Raw genomic sequence first — 21,839 nt, forward strand, 5'->3', positions numbered from 1 at the left:
GCATCTGATTTATATAATTAGCTTTTCGTGAGTATGGATGGCCTCTCACTCCAGCATGAAGTGAGGTGAATTTGAGGAAAAACACTCCTCCTTTATCCTCCTACTGACCCTCCCTCCCAATTCTAGCTCTCATTTGTAACCCGATTTACCAGGGAGAGCCATGATTCTACAATCTGATGTGATCTCACCCTGTCAGAGCTTTCAGCCAGAAAGACTTAGAGCCCATCAATTTCATAATAATGGGTGTATAATGACGGTCCGTTTGGTATTGCTCTCACCCAAATCCCCATTTAAAGACGGCGACTGGAAGGACAAAGGCTAGTGTTTCAGGAAGGGCAGATTTAGGGTAGATCAGCCATGGAAATCAGCATTGGCTCACATGTCCAGGACCTAATGAGAATCTGGCAGAGGCCCAAAAGGAATTGAATCCACTCTGCCTCTGCATTCTAGTCCCCATTTCACTGCTTTTCATGAGAAGCTGCAGAATTGGAAGTGGAGGAGGTAAGGGAACAGCCCAGGGGAGGGGTAACCACCCACCCCAATATTTACCGCAGGGTCATCTCTGTCCTTTGTCTGGTGACAATGCAAAGAGCCTCTGGGTGTTTCTTCAATGAGGGTTTCTTCCACACTCATCTCTATGTCCCATCTTGTGACTTCCGGAGATGCTCAGGGTCCTTGCTCTTCACAGTGGTAAGTTAGTGAACTTGAAGTGCATGAGCTTTCACCTGATGATTCGAGCTCATGTAGATTTGCCACTTTTACTATCTGCCTCATCCTTGTTTCCCTGTGACAATACCTCACTTCCTTCATGCACATTCCCATGCTTCAAAATCTGACAGTGCTAGACAAGCATCACCAGAGATCAAAATAAAGGTGGCGAGGGGCATGCAAACAGTTCTTGAGGACTAAGGTGAAATTTTCTGGCAAAAGAGTTTTAGAATTCTATTAGAAAGTAGCTGGACTCTGTCCATGAAGAAGGAGGGAGACTGTTTCCTACCTTTTGAGCTATAATGATATGACCAAGGTCCCTTTCTTTGGTGTAGGAGGAATGAACTGAGGGGTGATGGAAACATCTTCTTGCCCAATGTTGCACATGATGCACAGAAATTGAGAACCTTTTGGGGGACTAATCTCAGAGCTTAGCACTCACATGGGAAAAACAAAACAGCTTTTCAGATAGATGATTAATATATGAGGAAATGTTTATCTCTCATGGGTGAAGGAGAAATATGGTGAATGCTGCAGAAATATCAAGCTCTATCTTGAGATTATCTTGAGATTGACCTGAATTTAATACTGATTCCCACCCCCGCACCCCCCCATCTAACATTCTTCTATTGGGAGGAAATGCTCTTGGGTTTGCTGACCTCTGTGCTGTTACCAAGTTGGTTGATGGGGAAGCCATTGGCCAGTCTCATTTGGATCACTTCCTTAGGTGGCGGTTTGACCTTGGGCACGTCCAGTTGCTGAGACACAGCTGTTGAAATAAAGATCGACTATATGAGGAACCCAAAGAATACATCGGCTGTCATGGCTATAACTTGCTTTCTGTCTTATAAAAACTCTTCCTCTGAATGAGTGTGGGATTGGAGGGGAGTTCTCGGTTCCCCTCTCTCTGGCACGTACTCTCTTTCCATATCTCCCAGCTGCCCCAGGGTGCCCCCACGGTGCTTAGAGAAAAGACAGTCCCAGAGAGTCTGCGCCTTCTCCTTTCGGTGCTTCTTTGGGCGCTTTTGTTGTAAGAAGGTGTGATGCGAGTGACAGGCATTCATTTTGGAACAGCTGGCCCCTCGCAGATAACGCAGTTGGGGGAAGAAAATGTGCAATGCTGCTTTTCATCTTTGGGGTTTTTCTTTTTGAGATCTCACAACTTACGGTCCATGCTGGTTCCTTATTCCTCTCTATTTCTTTCCTGGCACTCCTTGTTTTTTGCTCTCCCTATTTCTTAGCTTGCTTTTCAGCCAATAAGGCTTTCTTCTTCATCTCCTGCTTATTGATGAATGAGTTTCATTCATCTTTCTCTCTCTCTTTTTTTGGGGGGGAGGGGAAGGAGGAGTGGGGTGGTCTGTGAATAGCTATAGACTTTGCCTGCTCCCATTTTTCCACTTGGCTGTTCAGTTCCATGGAGACAGAAAATGGAGGGGAGCAGCAGGGTGGGAGGCACTGGGGTCAGAGGTCAAGATTGGTCACGTTTTGAATTAAAGCTTCTGATTTCCACTGGGGATAACATATTGTAACCCAAAGTAACTGCAAGTCGTTGGCTGTCAGAAGGCTCAAAGCAAAGGGAGGGAGGAAAAAAAGGAGGGAAGGATCAGAGAGAAGGGAAGGAATGCAGACCCTGGAGTCAGTTAACATTATCTGCAGGGCCTTTTAAGATAGTATTTGGTGACTCTACACAAGAGGTGTTATGCTTCATACCGCTCTGCATATCTTCTCAAGGGTTGGACCTGGTGTATATCGTGCACTCTATGCAGAGAAGATTACAACCTTCCCATCTTATAGACAACTCTACTCAAAACTATTTAGGTAGCAAACTATTGTGCAACATCAAAGCTTTTTTGGGAGGTGGGAGGTTACGCTACAAATTAAATTTAAATTGTCCCTTCTTAGAGACTTTGCAAGACCAGCACTCAAGGTCATTTGTGTCCCATTGCACATATGCACACACTTAAGTGTGCCTATTTTAGGGTGTTAGTGACTGTCTCGTGGCTAAACTGCCAGAAATTTTATAGAAGTAGTTCAGCGAATGAGATTTGCTGGGTTTTTCACTCATACGTGCTATTTACCACTCCAGATTTAATTTTGATGAGAAATGGATTAACAACAAAATCAAGCCGTAATTTTCCCACTGACTTTTTAAGGGCTTGGTCTCCATCCTGTTTGTCTTTCTGCTCACAGCACAAACCTCAGCAGTGTTCAATAATTGTGTGTGGAAAGAATAGATGATAAGGAGGATTTAAGAATTTCTCGGACATCATAAACACTCTTTATATGCTAGGATATTACTTGGCCTATAGCAAATGGTCCTAGTACAAACTGAGAGTCTTACTAAGGGAGGTTTTCATATGATTAGGCTTTAGTTTTGTCTGGGGAAAGGTTTTCATGCTAATAATACAATAAGAATCAGATGGAATCCTCAGAATACAGTGATTCAACTCAAATCAACAACAAAATAAAAGAATGTTCCGTAGAACAGTCATTTTAAAATCTGGGAAGTCCTCGGAATCACTTGGAGGGGGGATGTAAAAATTCTTCCTGGGCTCTGTAACTTGTGATTCCAATGTGTGACTTGTTTTGTAAACTCCTATCACAGCACAGGGAAAGTAAAGAGGGAATGAGTCTTGGAAATACACTCTCCAAGTCTGAAACCCTTAGTAGAATTCACGGCCATATATGACAAATTCCATTACAACAACAACAACAAATACAAAGAGAATGTTATAAAACAAAGCTATTTCCGTGTCTCATGCAGCTGGCCCATAGAAACAGTGCCTTATTGATATGATCACAATAAATACTATACAATGAATAAACATGAACATCAGGTGCTCGCTCTTTGAGGCCATATAAGTAATAGCTATTGTTTCACGAAGGAACTGCATTGTATATAGTTTGCTGATGGGAGGGAGAGCAGAGCCGAGCTGATAGGCTTTTTGAGACATTTTGACGCTATATATTCCAACCACCTATCAAGACAATAAAATGAGATCATTCAAATGGGAGTACCTTACAATATTATAAGCACCAAGGAAGTGTGAGCTGAAGTTCACTATTGCATTCCTCTCTATAAAGTTTCATTTCAGTAAGAGTGACAGCAGTGAGGGATACCTCTTAAAATTCCTTATCAAAAATGTCAGTCTGCAGAGCAAACCGAGAAGTGCTTAGAGGGAGCGGGCCCGTGGTCCCGTAGAACTCCACGTGAGGTCTGGCGCTGGCTGGTGGTAAATTCAACTCCTTTGTATGCATTTCTGATTCGCATTTTCTTTGTTTTATCTAGTCTGTCTTCGGAATTTTTTCACTGACTTTCACCTGACTGCCAGAAGTGTTTATTTTCATTTTACAAGCAAGCAAATGTTTCCTCTTACCGTAGTTAAAAACTACATTACAGTAGGGACAACATTCAAGCCTTTGGGGAACTAAGAATCAGCAGATGAAGTTTGTTGCCTCTACTGTGTTTCTAACTAGCTGTGTTAACTTCTTCCTGATATTTAGTTTCTTTGGGGATTAGGTTTCACCTCTGGAAGATGGGGATAATATAAATGGCCCTGCTTGCTTCACACGATGGCTGGGATCAAATAAGAAAATATGTACCACATTCTTTGCAAACCATAAATTACTAAATCAGTGTAGGGACTGAGTAGGCTTTACTTTCTTTCTGTGTCATATTGACTTAAACCTTGGAATAATTTTTATTTTACACAGACAAAAATTTTTTATAATATATATTTCTAAAAAGAATGCCTTTAGGATTTACTATTTAAAAAACCAGTTGGGGTGCCTGGGTGGCTCAGTCAGTTAAGTGTCTTCCTTCGGCTCTCAGGGTCCTGGGATCGAGTCCCATGCCAGGCTCTCTGCTTGGCGGGGAGCCTGCTTCTCCCTCTCCCTCTGCCTGCTGCTCTGCCTACTTGTGCTCTCTCTCTCTGTCAAACAAACAAATAAATAAATAAATAAAACCAATTAACAAAAATGATAAATTACTAGAACTCTTAAGGGACATGTATTCATGTTGTGATTCTTACCCTGGATTTTTGACAATCCAGAGTAAAGGGTTTGGGGGGTTACCTCTACTTTGTTAGGTCGTTTTTGTTTGTTTGTTTTTCTTTAAGTAGACCCAACCTGGGGCTCGAACTCACGACCCTGAGATTATGACCTGAGCTGAGATCAAGAGTCAGACGCTTAACTGACTGAGCCACCCAGGCGCCCCCTACTTTGTTAGGTCTTGATCTTCAAATGCTAAGATAATTTTTTCAATTAAGACATTGATTGAAAAAACAAAACAGGACAAACATACTTCTATTGAGTTCAAAGAACAAAAAAAAATGGTTTGCATATTTGTTTGTTTTAATCTGAGTTCCCGGAGTTCTGGTTATTCTGCATCTGTCAGGGAGCTCCTTAGTACGTTTCCACAAGAATCCAAAATTTAAACCTCTGTGACACATGGCACTCTGCCCCCAGGCAGGCTTGCTATACAATTCTATTGACTGTCTGTAATGTCTGTATGTCTGTATGACTGTCTGTATGTCTGTAATTCTCAGCTGCTCTTGACATCCTACAGAGAAACTGTGGATCCTTCTATTTATTACTTATTTATCTGATTGATCAATATGCTCACTATTCCTCTCTCTTCTTAAACATCCAGTCCAGATTTTTCCCAGCTGGTTCACCTCCAGCCATAGGGAAGCTTCTAGCCCCACGATATCCTTTTGATCGAACTTCCTTGTCTCTGCCATGAGATCAGCCAATGCTAATGACCTCTCATTCCCTCCAGGGTCCACCAGGCTTTACTGTTTCTGAAACACCTGCCCTAACTCACCCCTGACTCCCAAGGAAGAGTTAGGTCCGTGCTCTTCTCTGTTTCCATACTGCCCCAATATCCTCTCTGCTTTTGTTGACTTGTCAGTTTCCTCCATCAGGTTGTGATCTCCATGAGGGCAGGTACTGTGCTGTGTTTGGCTCTGTGCCCCTGCTCTCCACAGTCGCTGACATCTAGGAAGTCCTTGGTGATAAACGAATGCATGAAGAAAGAAGGGACAAATTGTTAAGTTCACTTGAAATAGCTGATGCATTTTTATGCTTCTCAAATTGTACTGCTGCGATCAGCTACCTGTGTCTTTTTTTTTAATTATATTATGTTAATCACCATACATTACATCGTTAGTTTTTGATGTAGTGTTCCATGATTCATTGTTTGTGTATAACACCCAGTGCTCCATGCAGAACGTGCCCTCTTTAATACCCATCACCAGGCTAACCCATCCCCCCACCCCCCTCCCCTCTAGAACCCTCAGTTTGTTTTTCAGAGTCCATAGTCTCTCATGGTTCGTCTCCCCCTCCAATTTCCCCCCCCCTTCATTCTTCCCCTCCTGCTATCTTCTTCTTCTTCTTTTTTTTTTTTAACATATAATGTATTATTTGTTTCAGAGGTACAGGTCTGTAATTCAACAGTCTTACACAATTCACAGCGCTCACCATAGCACATACCCTCCCCAATGTCTATCACCCAGCCACCCCATCCCTCCCACCCCCCACGACTCTAGCAACCCTCCATTTGTTTCCTGAGATTAAGAACTCCTCATATCAGTGAGGTCATATGATACATGTCTTTCTCTGATTGACTTATTTCGCTCAGCATGATACCCTCCAGTTCCATCCACGTCGTTGCAAATGGCAAGATTTCATTCCTTTTGATGGCTGCATAATATTCCATTGTATAATAGCCAAACTGTGGAAAGAGCCAAGATGTCCATCGACAGATGAATGGATAAAGAAGATGTGGTATATATATACCTCCTTAGTTTTTGATGTAGTGATCCACGATTCATTGTTTTCGTAACCTGTATCTTAAGCCCTAAGGCTATTCTGATGATCACAAAATTCTGAGCCAAATGGGGTAGAAGATACAAAAGCATTTAAACAGTGAATTTTTATGTAGTATCATTGTTCATTTTTTTTATCCATCCATCCGTCCATTTATCTATCTTTCTAGAAAGAAAGAGGATTCAAGGGTTAGAGAAGAAGGGACGCTGCTTCCTTGGGTGGGGCAGTCACCTCCCCTGAGGTCTTTGGTCCCCACATTGCCTCCACCACAAGACTTAGGGTAAAAGGGCCTGGTCTCTTTGTGAAAGGACTTTCAGCTCAGATCTAATGAAGGGGACTTTGAGGATTTTGGTAAAATTGGGGCTTCCCTGGCCTTTTAAATAATAAGTACGTTTTACTTGGAGGCCACTATGATTCTAGAGCCAGGACAGGGTCTCTGGCAAAAGAGTCAGAAGCTGAGTTCTTTAGAGCTGCCTCCCCTTTGAAGATAACTACCCACCGTATTTGGTGGTCTCCTTGGGAATGCTACTTTTGTGCTGCACGAGGCTATTACATGTCCCTCGGAGACTGCTCAGAGGTGCCTGGTGCCGTGCACTTTGCACTGGTTGGTACAGCACTTCCTAGTTTGGGCCCTAGCTCTCTGTTCCTTAAGAAGTCTGCCAAATGACTTGATCCTTTTAAACTCTGCTTTCCTGTTTGACCAGTAGGGTTAATAGTGATGACTAATGAGGTTGTGGTAAGGATTAATGGGATAAGAACATGCAAGGCATTGAGTATGGAGCCCAGAACCAATAAGAAAAAAGAAACAGCAGATCACGGTTAATGTGAATTGTTATAGTTAGGAGTCATCCTGTCCAAGCTCTGGAATACCTGAAGAACACGACCTCAGAAGCTACCAAAGGTTGGACGTGGGGCTGGACACGCTGAAGTGTCGGGTTGTGAATGCCCACTGGCAAGTAACATGGACCCATAGGGGAAGCATGGAGGAAGGCTCAGGGCAACTTTTTATTAAATCCCAAGGGCCAGTGATTGGTCCCTTGCTCTTAGTACTTACTAAGAACTCTCTTGAGTTCCCCAATCGTTTCTCATGAGCCAGAGGCTCACCAGGTGTCACCTGGAACTGATTCCCACAGTGAATCTGGAAAAAAGCAGGGCTGCCGTCTTGGCAATCACTCGGGGCGCTGAACCAGGCCTGGAGCCATGTCATTTCTCTAAACCCTTGGGTATATTACAGATCCTCCTTCATTTCTCTGCTCACAAGCTAAGTTCTGGATAAGAAACCAAAACAGAGTTAGCTTTTTTGAAATTCTTGGCAGTGAACCCTAACCCCTGCAGAGAGGTGGTGCCATATGCAAAGTGGGTTGAAAGAGTTGGATGCTTCCTGCTATTTTGGGCAGGAAGGCAGGAAATAGTCCTGCTTTACAATAATTATGGGCAACAGGGCTGGGAATAAAGCAGGGCTTCTATTAAAACAATCTGTTCTTAATGCGGTGTGCTGAGCCACCAAGAGTATGCACAGAATTTTCACTGGGTCTCACGGTGTCTCCTGACCAGCCACCCAGTGGCCATGTACTTATGAATTATAATAAGAGGTTTAGAACTCTTTAATTACCAACATTTTTATGTTAAAGCCCGTGGAAGGATCAGAAAATTTGAACCAAAACAATTCTCATTAAAGAATCTGCTATATTAAATGATTAGGATACTTTTCTCTGTTTAATATCTACTCGGAGACTCTGTAAGCTTTTAGGCGGTTCAGATCAATATCTGGCCAAGTCAGGATAAAGAAAATCCAAAGCATATTTGCTCAGCTAATGAATACAGAGTTTAGGATTAGTTCAATCAAAATTTAATCAAAATTTGGATTAACCCAAATCTCAGGATTGTAGAAGGCTCAAGATTAGAAGCAATAATGTTTTGATATCTAAGAATTCTTATTGTATTCCTAAAGTTGCACGTGGACTTATTTCTTGTTCATTCTTGCACCTTAATCCTTGATGTAGGTATTTCATCTTGAACGCCCATAGAATAGCTGTTTGTACCAGTTCTCTGCTGCCTGCAGCTCGAGCTACTGGACAATGGGAACCAGAATGAGGGCAAGCTTACGACAGGAGTGGGTAGACGGGAAACGCACATTTCCCCCATTCCCGCCCGCCTGCCCGCCATAGGGAAGCTTCTAGCCCCACGAAATCCTCTCGATTGAACTCATCAGCTCTCTGGGATATGTTCCATTTGCCCCTCCAGGCCCCCTCTCCAATCTTCTCTATTCTGCTCTGAATACCAGGAGGCTGACCTTCATGGAAAACCAGGTTCCTTTGCCATCTGGCCTTTGGTTGGCTTTGGCCCACAGAGTTACTGTCAAGGGCTCATAAAAGGGGAGAAGAATGAGTCCAGGCTGTTTATTTCCGTCCCTCCTCCTCTGCTCATTTGTGAGTTTCCAGAGTGTTATCGACTTTGGCCTGTCCTCTCCTGCAGCTCTAGCTGTTTCTTGAGGCTCTGACAATTATCCCTTCCACTTTCCACCTAGACCTAATGGTGTAAACCTCTCTTGCCATTGCTCATCCCAGTATGTTCCAGTATCTCCTTTGGTTTGGTTTAACTCTCTTTGCATCATTTTATTTATTTATTTATTTTAAGATTTTATTTATTTATTTGAGAGAGACAGATAGTGACAGAGATAGAGAGAACACAAGCAGGTGGGAGAGGGAGAAGGAGGCTCTCCACTGAGCAGGGAGCCCCACGCGGGGCTCGATCCCAGGACCCTGGGATCATGACCTGAGCCGAAGGCAGACGCTTAAGCGACTGAGCCACCCAGGTGCCCCTCGCATCATTTTAAACAATGAGGTCATTAAACTCTCCTCCAAGAACCCACTTGAGCATGCCACCCGCTGTCTGCGTCCCGCTGAGACTCTCCTCGCTATGCCACTATGCCGTGAGCTGAAACCTCTGTTCCTTCAGACAGGTTTGCTCGCTGGGTCTTAAACACCCTCGCTGTGGCGTTCCTACCTCCACGTGTGTGGTGTCCCACGCCCTCTCATGCCACAAAACCACACTAGACCCAAGCTTAACCGTGCTCCCCTGGCTGGCTGTTCTGAAGGAAAGTGATGGTCCAGATTCTTTGGAAAAAATGATCATGTGCTGTCTTATAACATGGTATATTAAAAAAAATATTCAACATGATCTAATCATGTCTTTTGGAAGCTTCTTTAGGAAAAATCAGTTTCTTTCATCTCTATACATTTCCCCATGATATCAACCTCTTTGTCATACACCCTGGCAAATGTATTTACTGGTTCAAGTTAGCTCTGATTTGGAATGCTTTTTGAATCTATTGTGCAGCCAGGCATAAAACAACCCAGGTTTGTTTTTTGTTGTTGTTTTGTTTTGTTTTTGAAAGCTTCCCAGACTGCAGCAAGCACAACCAAAGTGGGATTTCTGAAGCCATTGGATCTGCCTTGATTTTTAGGGTTTGATGGAGACCAGGAATGTTGGGACCCGTTCAGACGCCAGGAAAAATAATCACGTCTCTGTGTTTCACTCGTGTGCGATTATGGGCTAAGTGGTGTGGTGCCTGGCATCGCTAAGCCAGAGGTTGTACAAAGCGGCCTCTGTTCCAACAAGCTTCCACTTATGCAGTGTGAAATCGAGGCTGACCGCCCACCTTTGTTACTGCAGAAACACTCCCAACAGCTGATCGCAATATAAGTAGGGTGAGTTTGCTTGTTGGCTGGTTTGTTTTTAATCAGTCGTGTATATGAGAGAATTTTCATTGGAAAGGCAAATAATATCAAAGTGATCTCTTGGAATCAGGCAGTTGATACAGATCTGAGTTCTGAAACCACACTGTCTCCAGCTCTTGGACGTGCTTCCATTCGAGGTCCCCACCTCTTCAACTCACCTCCGCCCTTGTTAACTTTACTACCGAAACATTAGCATTGTAATATTTGCCTTTGAATTTTTGTTGTTTTGGAATTTTCCCAGAAGGAAGGCATTTTAATCTTCTCTACCTCAAAAATTTTCTTCTTTACGGCTGTGTTTATTATGATCATAAATGATGATAATGGCATTCTGGCTTACGGTTTATCAGGTGGTTTCATATACATTTATCTCACTAACTACAATTCTGTCTGAAATAGGACAGATTGTTTTTATAGTTATCCCTAACGAGATGGGAATTCTGCAAGATCTCAGGATTTGCTCTTGATTTTTCAGGAAGAACTGTTGAGACCGAAGGAGTCCGCTTTCTGATTGACAACTAGTACCTCTCCCTTGCCTCACGCTGCCTCCGTTAGTCACCCAAGGTAAAAGTAACCTCAAACAGAAAATAAAAGAAGGGAAAACGGAGGCAGCTTATGGCGCCCCTAGTTAGATCAAGTTCTTTCATCAGTGGTTGCACAGCTTCCCCGGGGGCAGAGCTCCGGCTGGGGTGGTTATTTGCACTGGTGGAGTGGAAAAATATCCGTATAGAGAAGCGTAGACGACTACGTGAGCCACAGTCCTCTTTCTCTTGGAACCACCTTTAAAAAAGCAAAAAACAGGTCAGATTAATTTTCCTAATCCATTTCATTTAATCCAGCACATACACAGTATTATCATTTCATCATGGAATCAATACCAAATAGGAAGGAAATACTTTATATTCATTTTTTTTTTTCAGCCTATCCTTGAAATCCCGTGTGCCTTTTACACGGCCAGCACATGGAAATTCAGAGTAGTGACATTTCAGGTGTTCGCTTGGGAGGAGTGGCTGGTTGAATGGTGAGAAATGGCGCCTTTTCTGGGTGGCCATGGGCATGTACCCCTAGCACGCACCCCTGTGTTTGAATAGCGGCGGGGTGACCGTGGTGTTTGCTTTGAGAGTATCAGGAGCGTAGTCCTAGTATTCATGAGAACGGTCAACCACTGAGAGAAGAGACTCTCCCATGACATCTACTAGACTTGAAGCTTCACGAGGGCTAGGACTGAACTTGTCTTACTTCTTGCTCTATTTTTAATGACTGGCACAGTGCCCAGCTCTTGAATGAATGAAGAAACCACTGATGAAATGAATAAGATCACTGTCTCTCAGGTAGTTTTACGTTGTTTTTTTCTTCATACCGGATCTGCAGCTTCTGGTGTGCATTTCACACCGACAACACAGGATCTCAGTGCAGACCACCCCCACGGAATAGTGTCCTCAGCAGCCACGTGTGGCTAGTGGCTCTCGGGCCGGACAGGGTAGGTGTAGGCTGTTGGGATTTAGGACTGACTCTGTCGCCAAACTAAGTCACCAGATATATGACCCGGGACGAGTTCTTTTCTTTCTTTCTTTGCCAGCTCTCTGGAAGCCTGAATTCCAACTTAAAACTCTGAGTCCCCTTATAAAAGAGGAAACAAGATGGCAGAGATGCCCGTCTCCGATGCTAACTTAGCCAAAGCAACTACCGTTACCTTCATTTACACTCCAAATAACTTGGCCAATGAAAATGGCATAGATTTTATTTGCCCTCCTCACCTTCTCCGCAAGGTACGCACGTACAATACTATCAACACACATAACTAGAAGCACTGAGAGGCTATGTTAAGACATAATAGATAATAGGCTTTTCAGTAACTACAACTTGGCCTGTTTTCTGGTGGCCAGGGTGGATGGCAGAGAAACTTGCTAACAGGCCAGCCTCTCTGGTGGGGCGTGAGATGTCCCGTTGGGGAGCAAGTGATCCTAATTTGGCTTCTGACTAGATACTTGACTGCCAAGCCAAGCAGCCAGAGACTAAAAAACAAAACAAAACACAACACCACCAAAAAAACCCCCAAGTGTTCAGGACCAGGACTATTCCAGGTCATGCAACATGATGCAAAATTGTGCTCCGCACAAGGGCACCGAACCCAGGCGTAGCAAAAGGCATATCCAGTGTTCCCTGCGGGGGGGCTCGTGTTCGCCCGGAGGAGGTGGTACCTTGTTAGATTCTGTACAAGGACACTTCATGGAGCATCGGTGGCCACCTCCAGGACCTAAGCAGTCACGTTCAACACTCAAGCTATGGCTAGAAGGAAGAGCTCCCTTCTGCTAAAGCTGTAAAAAAAAAAAAAAAAAAAAAAAAATAACAGTGGTAATGAAAAAGCAATTTATAGCTAAACTCTAAAATACAGAAGCCCCTAATATACTTGAAATTGGTCTAAATATGAGTGACTATTATTTCTTTCTAGGAAATAAAAGGAAAAAAACACAATGAAACTCTGTAAGTACACGTATAAAGAACAGATGCAAGGTATACATGTAATGCTCTGTCAACATTTTTGCTCAGATGGTGTGCCAAGGCTTTTCTTTTCCTTAAGTATTTTAAAGTAAATCCTAGACGTTTTATTCTTTCATCTGAAATTGCCAAGATAAAAGCTTTATAAAAATCATACTGCCAATACCATTATCACACCTAATAAAAAAATAACACTTAAGATTCCTTGTTCTGCCCTTTTTTTAATTAATTTTATTATGTTAGTCACCATACATTACATCATTAGTTTTTGATGTAGTGTTCCATGATTCACTGTTTGTGTATAATACCCAGTGCTCCATTCAGTACGTGCCCTCTTTAATACCCATCACCGGGCTAACCCTTCCCCCCACCCCCCTCCCCTCTAGAACCCTCAGTTTGTTTCTCAGAGTGCATAGTCTCTCATGGTTCGTCTCCCCCTCCGATTTCCCCCGCTTCATTCTTCCCTTCCTACTATCTTTTTTTTTTTTAACATATAATGTATTATTTGTTTCAGAGGTATAGGTCTGTGATTCATCAGTCTTACACAATTCACAGCACTCACCATAGCACCTACCCTCCCCAATGTCCATCACTCAGCCACCCCATCCCTCCCACCCCGCTCCACTCCAGCAACCCTGTTTGTTTCCTGAGATTAAGAGTCTTTTATGGTTTGTCTCCCTCTCTGGTTTCATCTTGTTTCATTTTTCCCTCCCTTCCCCTATGATCCTCTTGTTCCTCAAATTCCTCATATCAGTGAGATCATATGATACTTGTCTTTCTCTGATTGACTTATTTCGCTTAGCATAATACCCTCTAGTTCCATCCACATCGTTGCAAATTGTTCTGCCCTTTCTTAACATGCTCTCTATTTTCATAACATCGTTCAATTTAGAAAGTAAGGTCAGGACATTAGTTTGCCCTCTTCATGGTGCTGCATCTGGTAGATTCATCCAAAGCTTCGTTTCCCAAGATAAAATATTTCTATCTTCCCTTGGCACCCTGCACAAAGAAATGCACCCTTGATCACTAGCACTTCAAGTATGCTAGCCTAGAAACTTTATCAATTGCATGATGAATGGCTTGTAGATGTATTTAGGAGAGTTTGCATTTTGCTTTTTTCCCCAGTGAGTAGTTGTACTGTTTGGGAGGTGGAAGAATGCCGGCCCCATATCAGCACAGACCAGTTCCAGTTACTTATTTCTGGTCCCGTGAGTCAGATCCAGCTTATGTTAACCCGTGTGTAGGACCGGAAGTAGCTTAGGAAAGCAGGGCAGCCCTGGGAGCAGCATGGGCAGAGCTAGTCTGAGACCCGAGGGGGGGGGCCGCATGATGGGGCTTCGCTCCCCGCCCATCTTTGCCTGACGTCCAGGCAAGAATCTTCGTTTTGGAGAAACAGTTGGCGTATCAGGTGGTTCATCTACTTGGGAGGAATGATGCAGCCTCCTACAAAGAGAAGTTAAGATATTACCTAGAATCATGGAGAAAGCCTTACGGCTTGTTAAATTTTGAGAAGAACAGTGAAAAATTGTGAGTATCCCAAGATGGCAACTGTGTGAAAGTAAATACGGAGCTGGGTAAAGTACCAAAGACAATTAAACATTACCGTAGTTTTGGTAGGGTGTCAGGACGAAGGAATCCGGTTTTCTTCTTTTTCACATTTTAAAACTATTGTTTTATTCCGCATTGTGATTATTTCTTTTCCCTGTTTTGAAGATGACCCTCCCGAGATGCCAAAACTCAGCCCCTTGACCCTAAGTGGAATATTTTCTAGGGGCGGCAGTGGACGGAAAACCATTAAATTCACGTACATTTGCATCGGTTCCGAGCAGGCGGAAGGAGGACTCAGGGTGTCCACGCTTTATTAGACTCGTAGCTTTGTTCTTCAGACACAGAGGAACACGGGGGCTGAGTGACGTGAGGCCACAAGAGGAGGGGGCCCCAGGACGCGGTCCCCGTGCGAGGGGGCGGTGGAAACCCCGGCCAAGTTACACCTACTTTTTTAAGTGTGTCACAAGAACTCGCAGTCATTTTTATCCCACTGCCTTGGGCGACAGATTTATAGGTCTCCGCAACCCTGATCAGAAGCCCCATTGAAAGAGGCTGGCGTTTCACAGGCCATGAAGGAGAGAATGAAGGAAGAAAATTCTCCTCGGCTTACTTCAGTTGGAGCCTTGAAGACATGGAGTCAGGGAGGAGTAGGGGTTCCCTCAGGCTCACTTGCCTGCTCGGGGCTCCTGGCCGGCTCTCGGATGCTGTTGGCCATGGTAATTGGCCCTTGCCACTCGGTCACCACGGGTGGCCGTGCTTGCAGGTGTAGATGCTGAGCGGGGGGTGTCTGGGAGCACACCCAGCTAGGGGCATGGGAACAAAGCATTAATTCCCAACCTTCATATAGATTCCTGAATACTTTATCATAACCGTGTTGCTTTAATATAACTAGACTGAGAGTTTCAAGCAAATTATTTTGTAAAAGAATAAAAGTGGGATTTTTTTGGATAAAAATACACTATAAAATGCGATACTTAGAAGAAATGCAGAAACTTTAGAAAAGCATTAAAATGCCCCCATTCCACAGATGACCTCTGTCAAAAATTTGGTATATGTATGTATCAGTGTGTGGATGTGTGCCTATGTGTATATATATATATTTTTTTTACAAAATAGGATTGTAGTGTACAAAGGGAATCAACAACTTCTTGTGTGAATAAATATATATCATTTTTCATGTGGATAACTGTAGATCTCACTTCGTTTTTTTTAAAGATTTTTATTTATTTGACAGAAAGAGACCGCGAGAGAGGGAACACAAGCAGGGGGAGAGGGAGAGGGAGAAGCAGGCTTCTGCTGAGCAGAGAGCCTGACGCGGGGTTCGATCCCAGGACCCTGGGATCATGACCTGAGCCAAAGGCAGACTCTTAACCGACTGAGCCACCCAGGCGCCCCGTAGATCTCACTTTAATGGGAACATAGAATTTCATTTCGCAGACACATTTAATGAATCCCATATTGGCTATTGAAAAATTATCATTACCTTACAGCTTGAATCATTTTGAAGCGTAGTTCAAACTTTTACAAATTCAGTTTGTTTCTTTTAAAACAGTAAAAAAAAATTTTTTTAAACAAAGATGTTTTTCAACATAAAAATAAATGTTTAAAAAATGTTTTTTAATAACCCACATTGTGTGAAGGGTAGGAAAGGTGATGTGGGAAGCAAAGCAGTTATTCCAAATATAAAATCATCTAGTTATTCTTCTATTTCTTAAAACAGAGGAGGAAAGGAGAACATAACTTCTTTGTTTTGCCAAAATGTTTTAGTCGGCCCTGAGAGTAAAATGTGGTTTTGAGAGAAATCCGAAGACCTTGATTGTCACCTACTGGCCACGGCATTGTGCCGCCGAATTCCTGTGGTTGATCTCGAGTTAGTCACCTGCCCTTTCTACATGCTCATTTCTTGTGCTATAGGGAGGAATAATAATAATAATAATAATTTGTCTGCTCCACTGATTTATAATAAGGCTCAAATGATACAGGGAATGCGGAAGTACATTGAACACTCCAAATCATTATTTCCATATTATTGTTATTATTACTATGTATAAGTCCACATGGTTAGATGACCAGAGGAATTTGATGGACCTGTAATTTGTTTATACAGCAATGATGTTTTCTTGAAACTGTGTTTGTAGAAAATTGGTTATACTACTTGCAGATAAGGCAAGCTCACTTTCAAACTAACCAGAAGTGCTCATTACTGTTCTAATCACAAGTTAACACTCTCACTTTATAGAAGTCTGTAGCCCTTTGTTTTTGTTTTCTGTTGCCATGTGACAAATTACTATAAACCTTGTGGTTTATTAGCTCACACTTCTGCAGGTCAGCTTGGGCAGTGATGTGGTCGGGTTCCCCCATCGGGGTCTTAAGGCTGTAATCAAGGTATCGGTTGGGCTGTGTTTATTTTGGGAGGTTTGGGGAAGAATCTGCTTCCAAACTCATTCAGATTGTTAGTCATCTTCAGTTCCTTGCAGTTGTAGGACTGAGGTCCCCCTTTCCTGGGAGGCTCTCAGCAGGGGTCACTGTCATCTCCTAGAAGCCATCCACTTTCTGGCCACGTGACCCTCAAAGCCAGCGGGAGACTGTCTCTTGTGCCAAATACTTCTCACACTTCCCTTGTCTCTGACCGCATGACCCTAATTTAGTGGCCTCGTATGATTAGGTCAGGCCCACCCAGATCGTCTCCTTTTATTAAGGTCAATTGTTTTAGGACCTGACTGCATCTGTGAGATCCCCCTGCAGCAACACTTAGATGAGTGTTTGCTTGAGTAACTAGGAGAAGGTATGTGTACCCAGGGGCTGGGAATCTGGGGGACATCTTAGTATTCTGCCTACCACACCCCCCAAATCCAGGGTTCTCTCCCAGTGATTCAAAGGACTGCTCTTATTCTCTGAATAAAGAGACTCCACCCCCACCCCAGTGCAAAAGTCATTAATAGGTCTGCGTCCTAGAGAACTGGGAGATGATATTTCATTACTGAGGTTCTAACTTCATGATGATAACCTCCTCTTAGCAGGCCCAAGAGAACAGGCTTAGAAATCAGATACACAGGGGCACCTGTGTGGCTCAGGCGATTAAGCATCCAACTGGTGGTTTCAGCTCAGGTCATGATCTCAGGGTCGTGAGATGGAGCCCCGTGTTGGGCTCTGCGCTGGGCATGGAACATGCTTCAGATTCTCTCTGCCTCCCCCCGACCCCTCTCCCTCTCTTAAAAAAAAAAGGAAAAAATCAGATATACAAAGTTCAAATATACCAACACCTGTATGAGTTGGGCAACATATGTCATCTATTTGATTCTGTTGTTTTTCTACCTGTAAAATGGTGAATGCTACCTGTTTGACAAGGGCGTTCTGACTATGAAGTAAGAATGCGTATGTAACAAGCTTTGGTAGGGCACCTGCATTTAAGTGCAAAATGAATAACAATCTCAAGATTGCTTCAGTGGGGAGGAAAACAGAGAAAATGCAGATTTAGGTTATTTTTTTCTCTTGGACTTTTAAAATTAAATCCGCCATCCAGCCAAAGGGCTGATTCTGCCTTTTTAGTGCTTTTACTGAAAGTGATATCCCATACTAATATCACTTTTAATGAATATATAATTTATATTTTTAGCTTTCTTGAACAGTAGGTCCAAACTTGGCAAACTCCAAATGAAGATTTTGTTTTCCCCAAAGAAATGTTTCTTTCCACCTCTATGCAAATGAATATATATAGAACACTAAATTAAAAACTGAAAAAAAATTGGCTTTCAATAAACATTAAATATATTTGATAATAAATGCATGTGCTATTTTCATTGGAAGCCCCTAGAATGTGATTGAATATCCTTTAAAGTATAAACAATAATCATATATCGTATTTTACATGTAAGTAAAATGGGAAGTGAGGCAACAACTAGACCCACGCAGAGCTCCCATCATCCTAGGAAATATTGGCCAGCAAGATAGGGCTATAAAACCAAGTCATAACTTTGTTGCTTCATCAAATTCCTGAGAGCTAATATATCCAAACACACGGTTTACTCATCTGAGCAAATTGTTCTCCTACTAGAACAATAGATTGCTTACCTGGGTAAACAGTTTCCTTATTAAACAACAGTTCACTTATTGAGACTCCCTCATTCCTGGTCAATTCCTTGCCTTGAAAGATTGAACTTCAACCACTTGAGATCGGACCCCAAAGCCCCACAAATAGCCTCCTGAACCCACTCTTCCTGAGACACTGAGACACAGTCAAGGTTACATTCTTCCTTACTCTTGTAGATTTAGTGAAGTTAGCTTTGCTTAGTCAGTAGATCTTTTTGGTTGGTCTTCTGGGGGGGAAGCTGATATTAATTACCATACCCACCATTTATAACTTGGAAAATTTTCATTAAAGAAAAGAAGTCATCTAATAGATCTCCCTGGCTTACCAGTGGACTGTGCTATAAACATTTTGAGAAGCACACATAGCATAAGCTTTTAATTCTGTGGGACACCTTGTCATATCGAGCAAAGGAGCTATGCTTAAATTTTCATGAAAATCTTCAAATTTTAGTTTAAGTTCTTTAAGGATGAAGGTCGCGTATTTATTTTTATGTCCACAGGGTCTTGTATATATCAGCACTAAATAAATTCTCATTGATGATTGAGTAGCTGAAGGATCAATTTAAGGTCACTCCTCTTTCTAAATTTCTCTGGGAAAAAAATGCACATTTTATTTGTACTTAGATCACATCCTGAAGGACCCTAAGTAGAAAAGAACTCCATGTCATCCCCAAAATAGCTGACAAGCTTTACATGTACACAGTAATGAAGCTTGGCAATTCATAAGCTTTTTACAAGCACTCTGGAAGCAGTAGCTATTTAAAAGAAGCACTATAAGCAGAGATAACAGTGGATTCGTACACAAATTGTCCATGTGGAATGCCAAGAGGAGAAAAAGAAAAACTTTACTAGCGAAACAGCAAATCATCCACCATTTGGGGAACAAGCCTCATTTATTTGATGTGCTTTATCATAAATATAACACCAGGGTGAGATTTCAGTCTATGGAATGGGACAGCTAATGATTTCCTATCATAAAACATGAATGACACTTATTACATAATAGGATAATTAATTAGGATCCAAATCAAGTTAGCTTCTTATCTGACTTCACTGTTAACTAGGTGTGTGGTTTGGGGTAAGTTATGCAATCTATAAAATCTTCAATTTCATAGTCTATTAACTGCAGATTAACAATGCTTGACATTGGTTATTTCACAGTGATTTTGTGAAATTGAACAAGATAGAATCACATCATTTTTGGGGTTGAAAAGTAGTTAATGGTTACTTAGTCTGATTAGAGCTTCAAATGGAAAAGTGCTTTAAAGAAAAACATCTAGTACCATATATGGTGTTTTAAACCTATCAGGCCTTCTGATTTTTAACTCATTCTCAACTCTTCCTCCAATTATTTTTTTTTTCTTTTTCCTTTTGAAAAGGACCTGCGCCCAACGTGGGGCTCGAACCCACGACCCTGAGATTAAGAGTCTCATGCTCTACCGACTGAGCTAGCCGGGCACATCTTCCAATTATTTATGTGTTTGTTTTCCCAAGAGAGTTGCTTTAGCTCTACACGTGCATCACCCAGCCTGGTGTCTAGAATTTAGTACACATCCACATCATAAATGTTTTCTGTCCACATGAATGATTAAGTGAAAAACAAAATCTTGACCTTTGAGGAGTAGACCAGCCTCACTTTCTCCTGATTGACTTTCTTTTGTGTTAATTTGGCTTGCATATCCATGCACTGGATATAATGTCCTCATTCTACCACTCTGAGCTGTTAGGGTAATTGAGGTGAAAGCAGGAATTGCCAGAAGATAAGAACGGAAGTTGCTAAGGAGGTTTTCTGGACGTGTCATGAGACTGACGCTCTCAGGAGCTCAGGCGAAGCAAGTCACCACAAATAGTGGAGTCTTGAAGTATTTTTAGAGAGCTGAAGGTTTATGCCTTTGTGTACTAATAATTTTTTCAACTAATTAACTTTGTGGGTGTAGTCTTGTAAAGCTACTTTGTGCGTACTTTCCTATGTTGCTGATCACATAACGCCTTATACCTAAGTGTCCCTCGATGCTGTCGTACATCTATCAGTACTGTGACGTCCGTGGGCGCTCTAATCAGGGAAAACTGAGTTGTTGGGGGTTATTTGACTCTACTCTAAATGACCCATATGTGCATATGAATTTTTTAAAAATTTCCCTATTTTCCTTTATTTTTATGCTGATACCAGTATTCTTGATGATGGCCTTTATTTTTTTTTCCTTCCAATTTACTATAGGCCTGAAAACCAATTAGCCAAGCCTGCAGAATTACAAGTATAATTCAACATACAGTGATTAATTCCCTAAGGGAATCCACCACATTATATCGTTTCATTAGGTTTGGCTGGTCAGTCTTTTAAATTTTATTCATTCATTCAGTAAATGTTTGCCAAGTACTTAGGTACTTTAGTAAGTGTGGGGGTAGAAAGACATATAGGACACAGTGTTTTAGAAACATGAAGTTGCTGGATTTGTATGCCAATAAAATAAGATGTTATTGTGTGGTTTTTAAGGAAATAAATATGATCTAGGTTAGCAACTACTCAAAATCTAGTTCAGATTTGCAACCGCAAGGTAATAATCTCTAATCCATTTGAGTGTTGTTCCCTGCTGTCATAGTCACATTTAGACATAATCAGAGTTAATTTTATATCCTGGTGTCTATATCTGAGTTACCAGGAACTCAACCTCATTCGTCTCTGAGAAAAATTAAATGAAATTGACAGTGAATAGATTCCAGCTCCATATAAGGAAGAACTTTTTAACCATTGGAGCTTCTCAAAAATGGAATGTACTGATTTGCCCATTAACTTCATTTTCCCACTCATACTTACCATCTGTATAAATTTTGTGGTGCAGTAAAACCTTCCTGGTATCCTGTGAACCACTGTGAAGCAAGTTATCTTTGATTGCTTCAGTTATTGATTTAAATACATTCAAATGCAGGACTTCACGGTCTTCACTGTTCTCTTTTCATTAATTAATTTCAAGTTGATACAGTAGTCCATTGAGCATGTCATTTTGATTTTGTCATCAAAATAATTTCATATTTGCTCAGATTTGAAGTAGCGTGCACATTTAACTTTTATTTCGCTTATTCATACAATGTTTTACAGAACAAGGTTAAAGAGAGAATCTTCTGTGACTTTCTTGTAGTTTTCTCTCCAGTTGACTTTTCCAGAGTGGTAGTTACCTAAATTTTAAGTGTACCCACCTTATAACATTACTGTCTAATTCGAATTTCATTGTCTTACTCAGAATTATGTTCTCGGTTATGGGTCAAATGTTGCCTGAAACCAAGATAGGGATTACTTGCAGGTAAATAATTTTCTAAAGCAAAAAGGAAACTGGCCATGAGATCACTATTATTAGTCACTTTCTCACATAACTGAATAAGATTTATTTGGCATGACTGAACCATTTTGATCTCTTAATTCCTCTTTTATAA

At 41.9% G+C, this 21,839-nt stretch overlaps 1 protein-coding gene and 1 non-coding gene across 3 annotated transcripts in view; one reads left to right on the top strand and one right to left on the bottom strand.

Annotated features, from left to right (window-relative positions):
* PTN (pleiotrophin) overlaps positions 1–21,839 on the top strand; it is a 97,768-nt gene that overhangs the window by 31,818 nt on the left and 44,111 nt on the right. The window lies entirely within an intron of this gene.
* On the bottom strand, positions 19,796–19,868 carry TRNAK-CUU. Its single transcript has one exon. It is a non-coding gene; the product is annotated as a tRNA-Lys (tRNA).

Source organism: Phoca vitulina, unplaced genomic scaffold (assembly GCF_004348235.1).
Source record: "Phoca vitulina isolate PV1807 unplaced genomic scaffold, GSC_HSeal_1.0 scaffold4, whole genome shotgun sequence".
Classification (NCBI taxonomy): domain Eukaryota; kingdom Metazoa; phylum Chordata; class Mammalia; order Carnivora; family Phocidae; genus Phoca; species Phoca vitulina.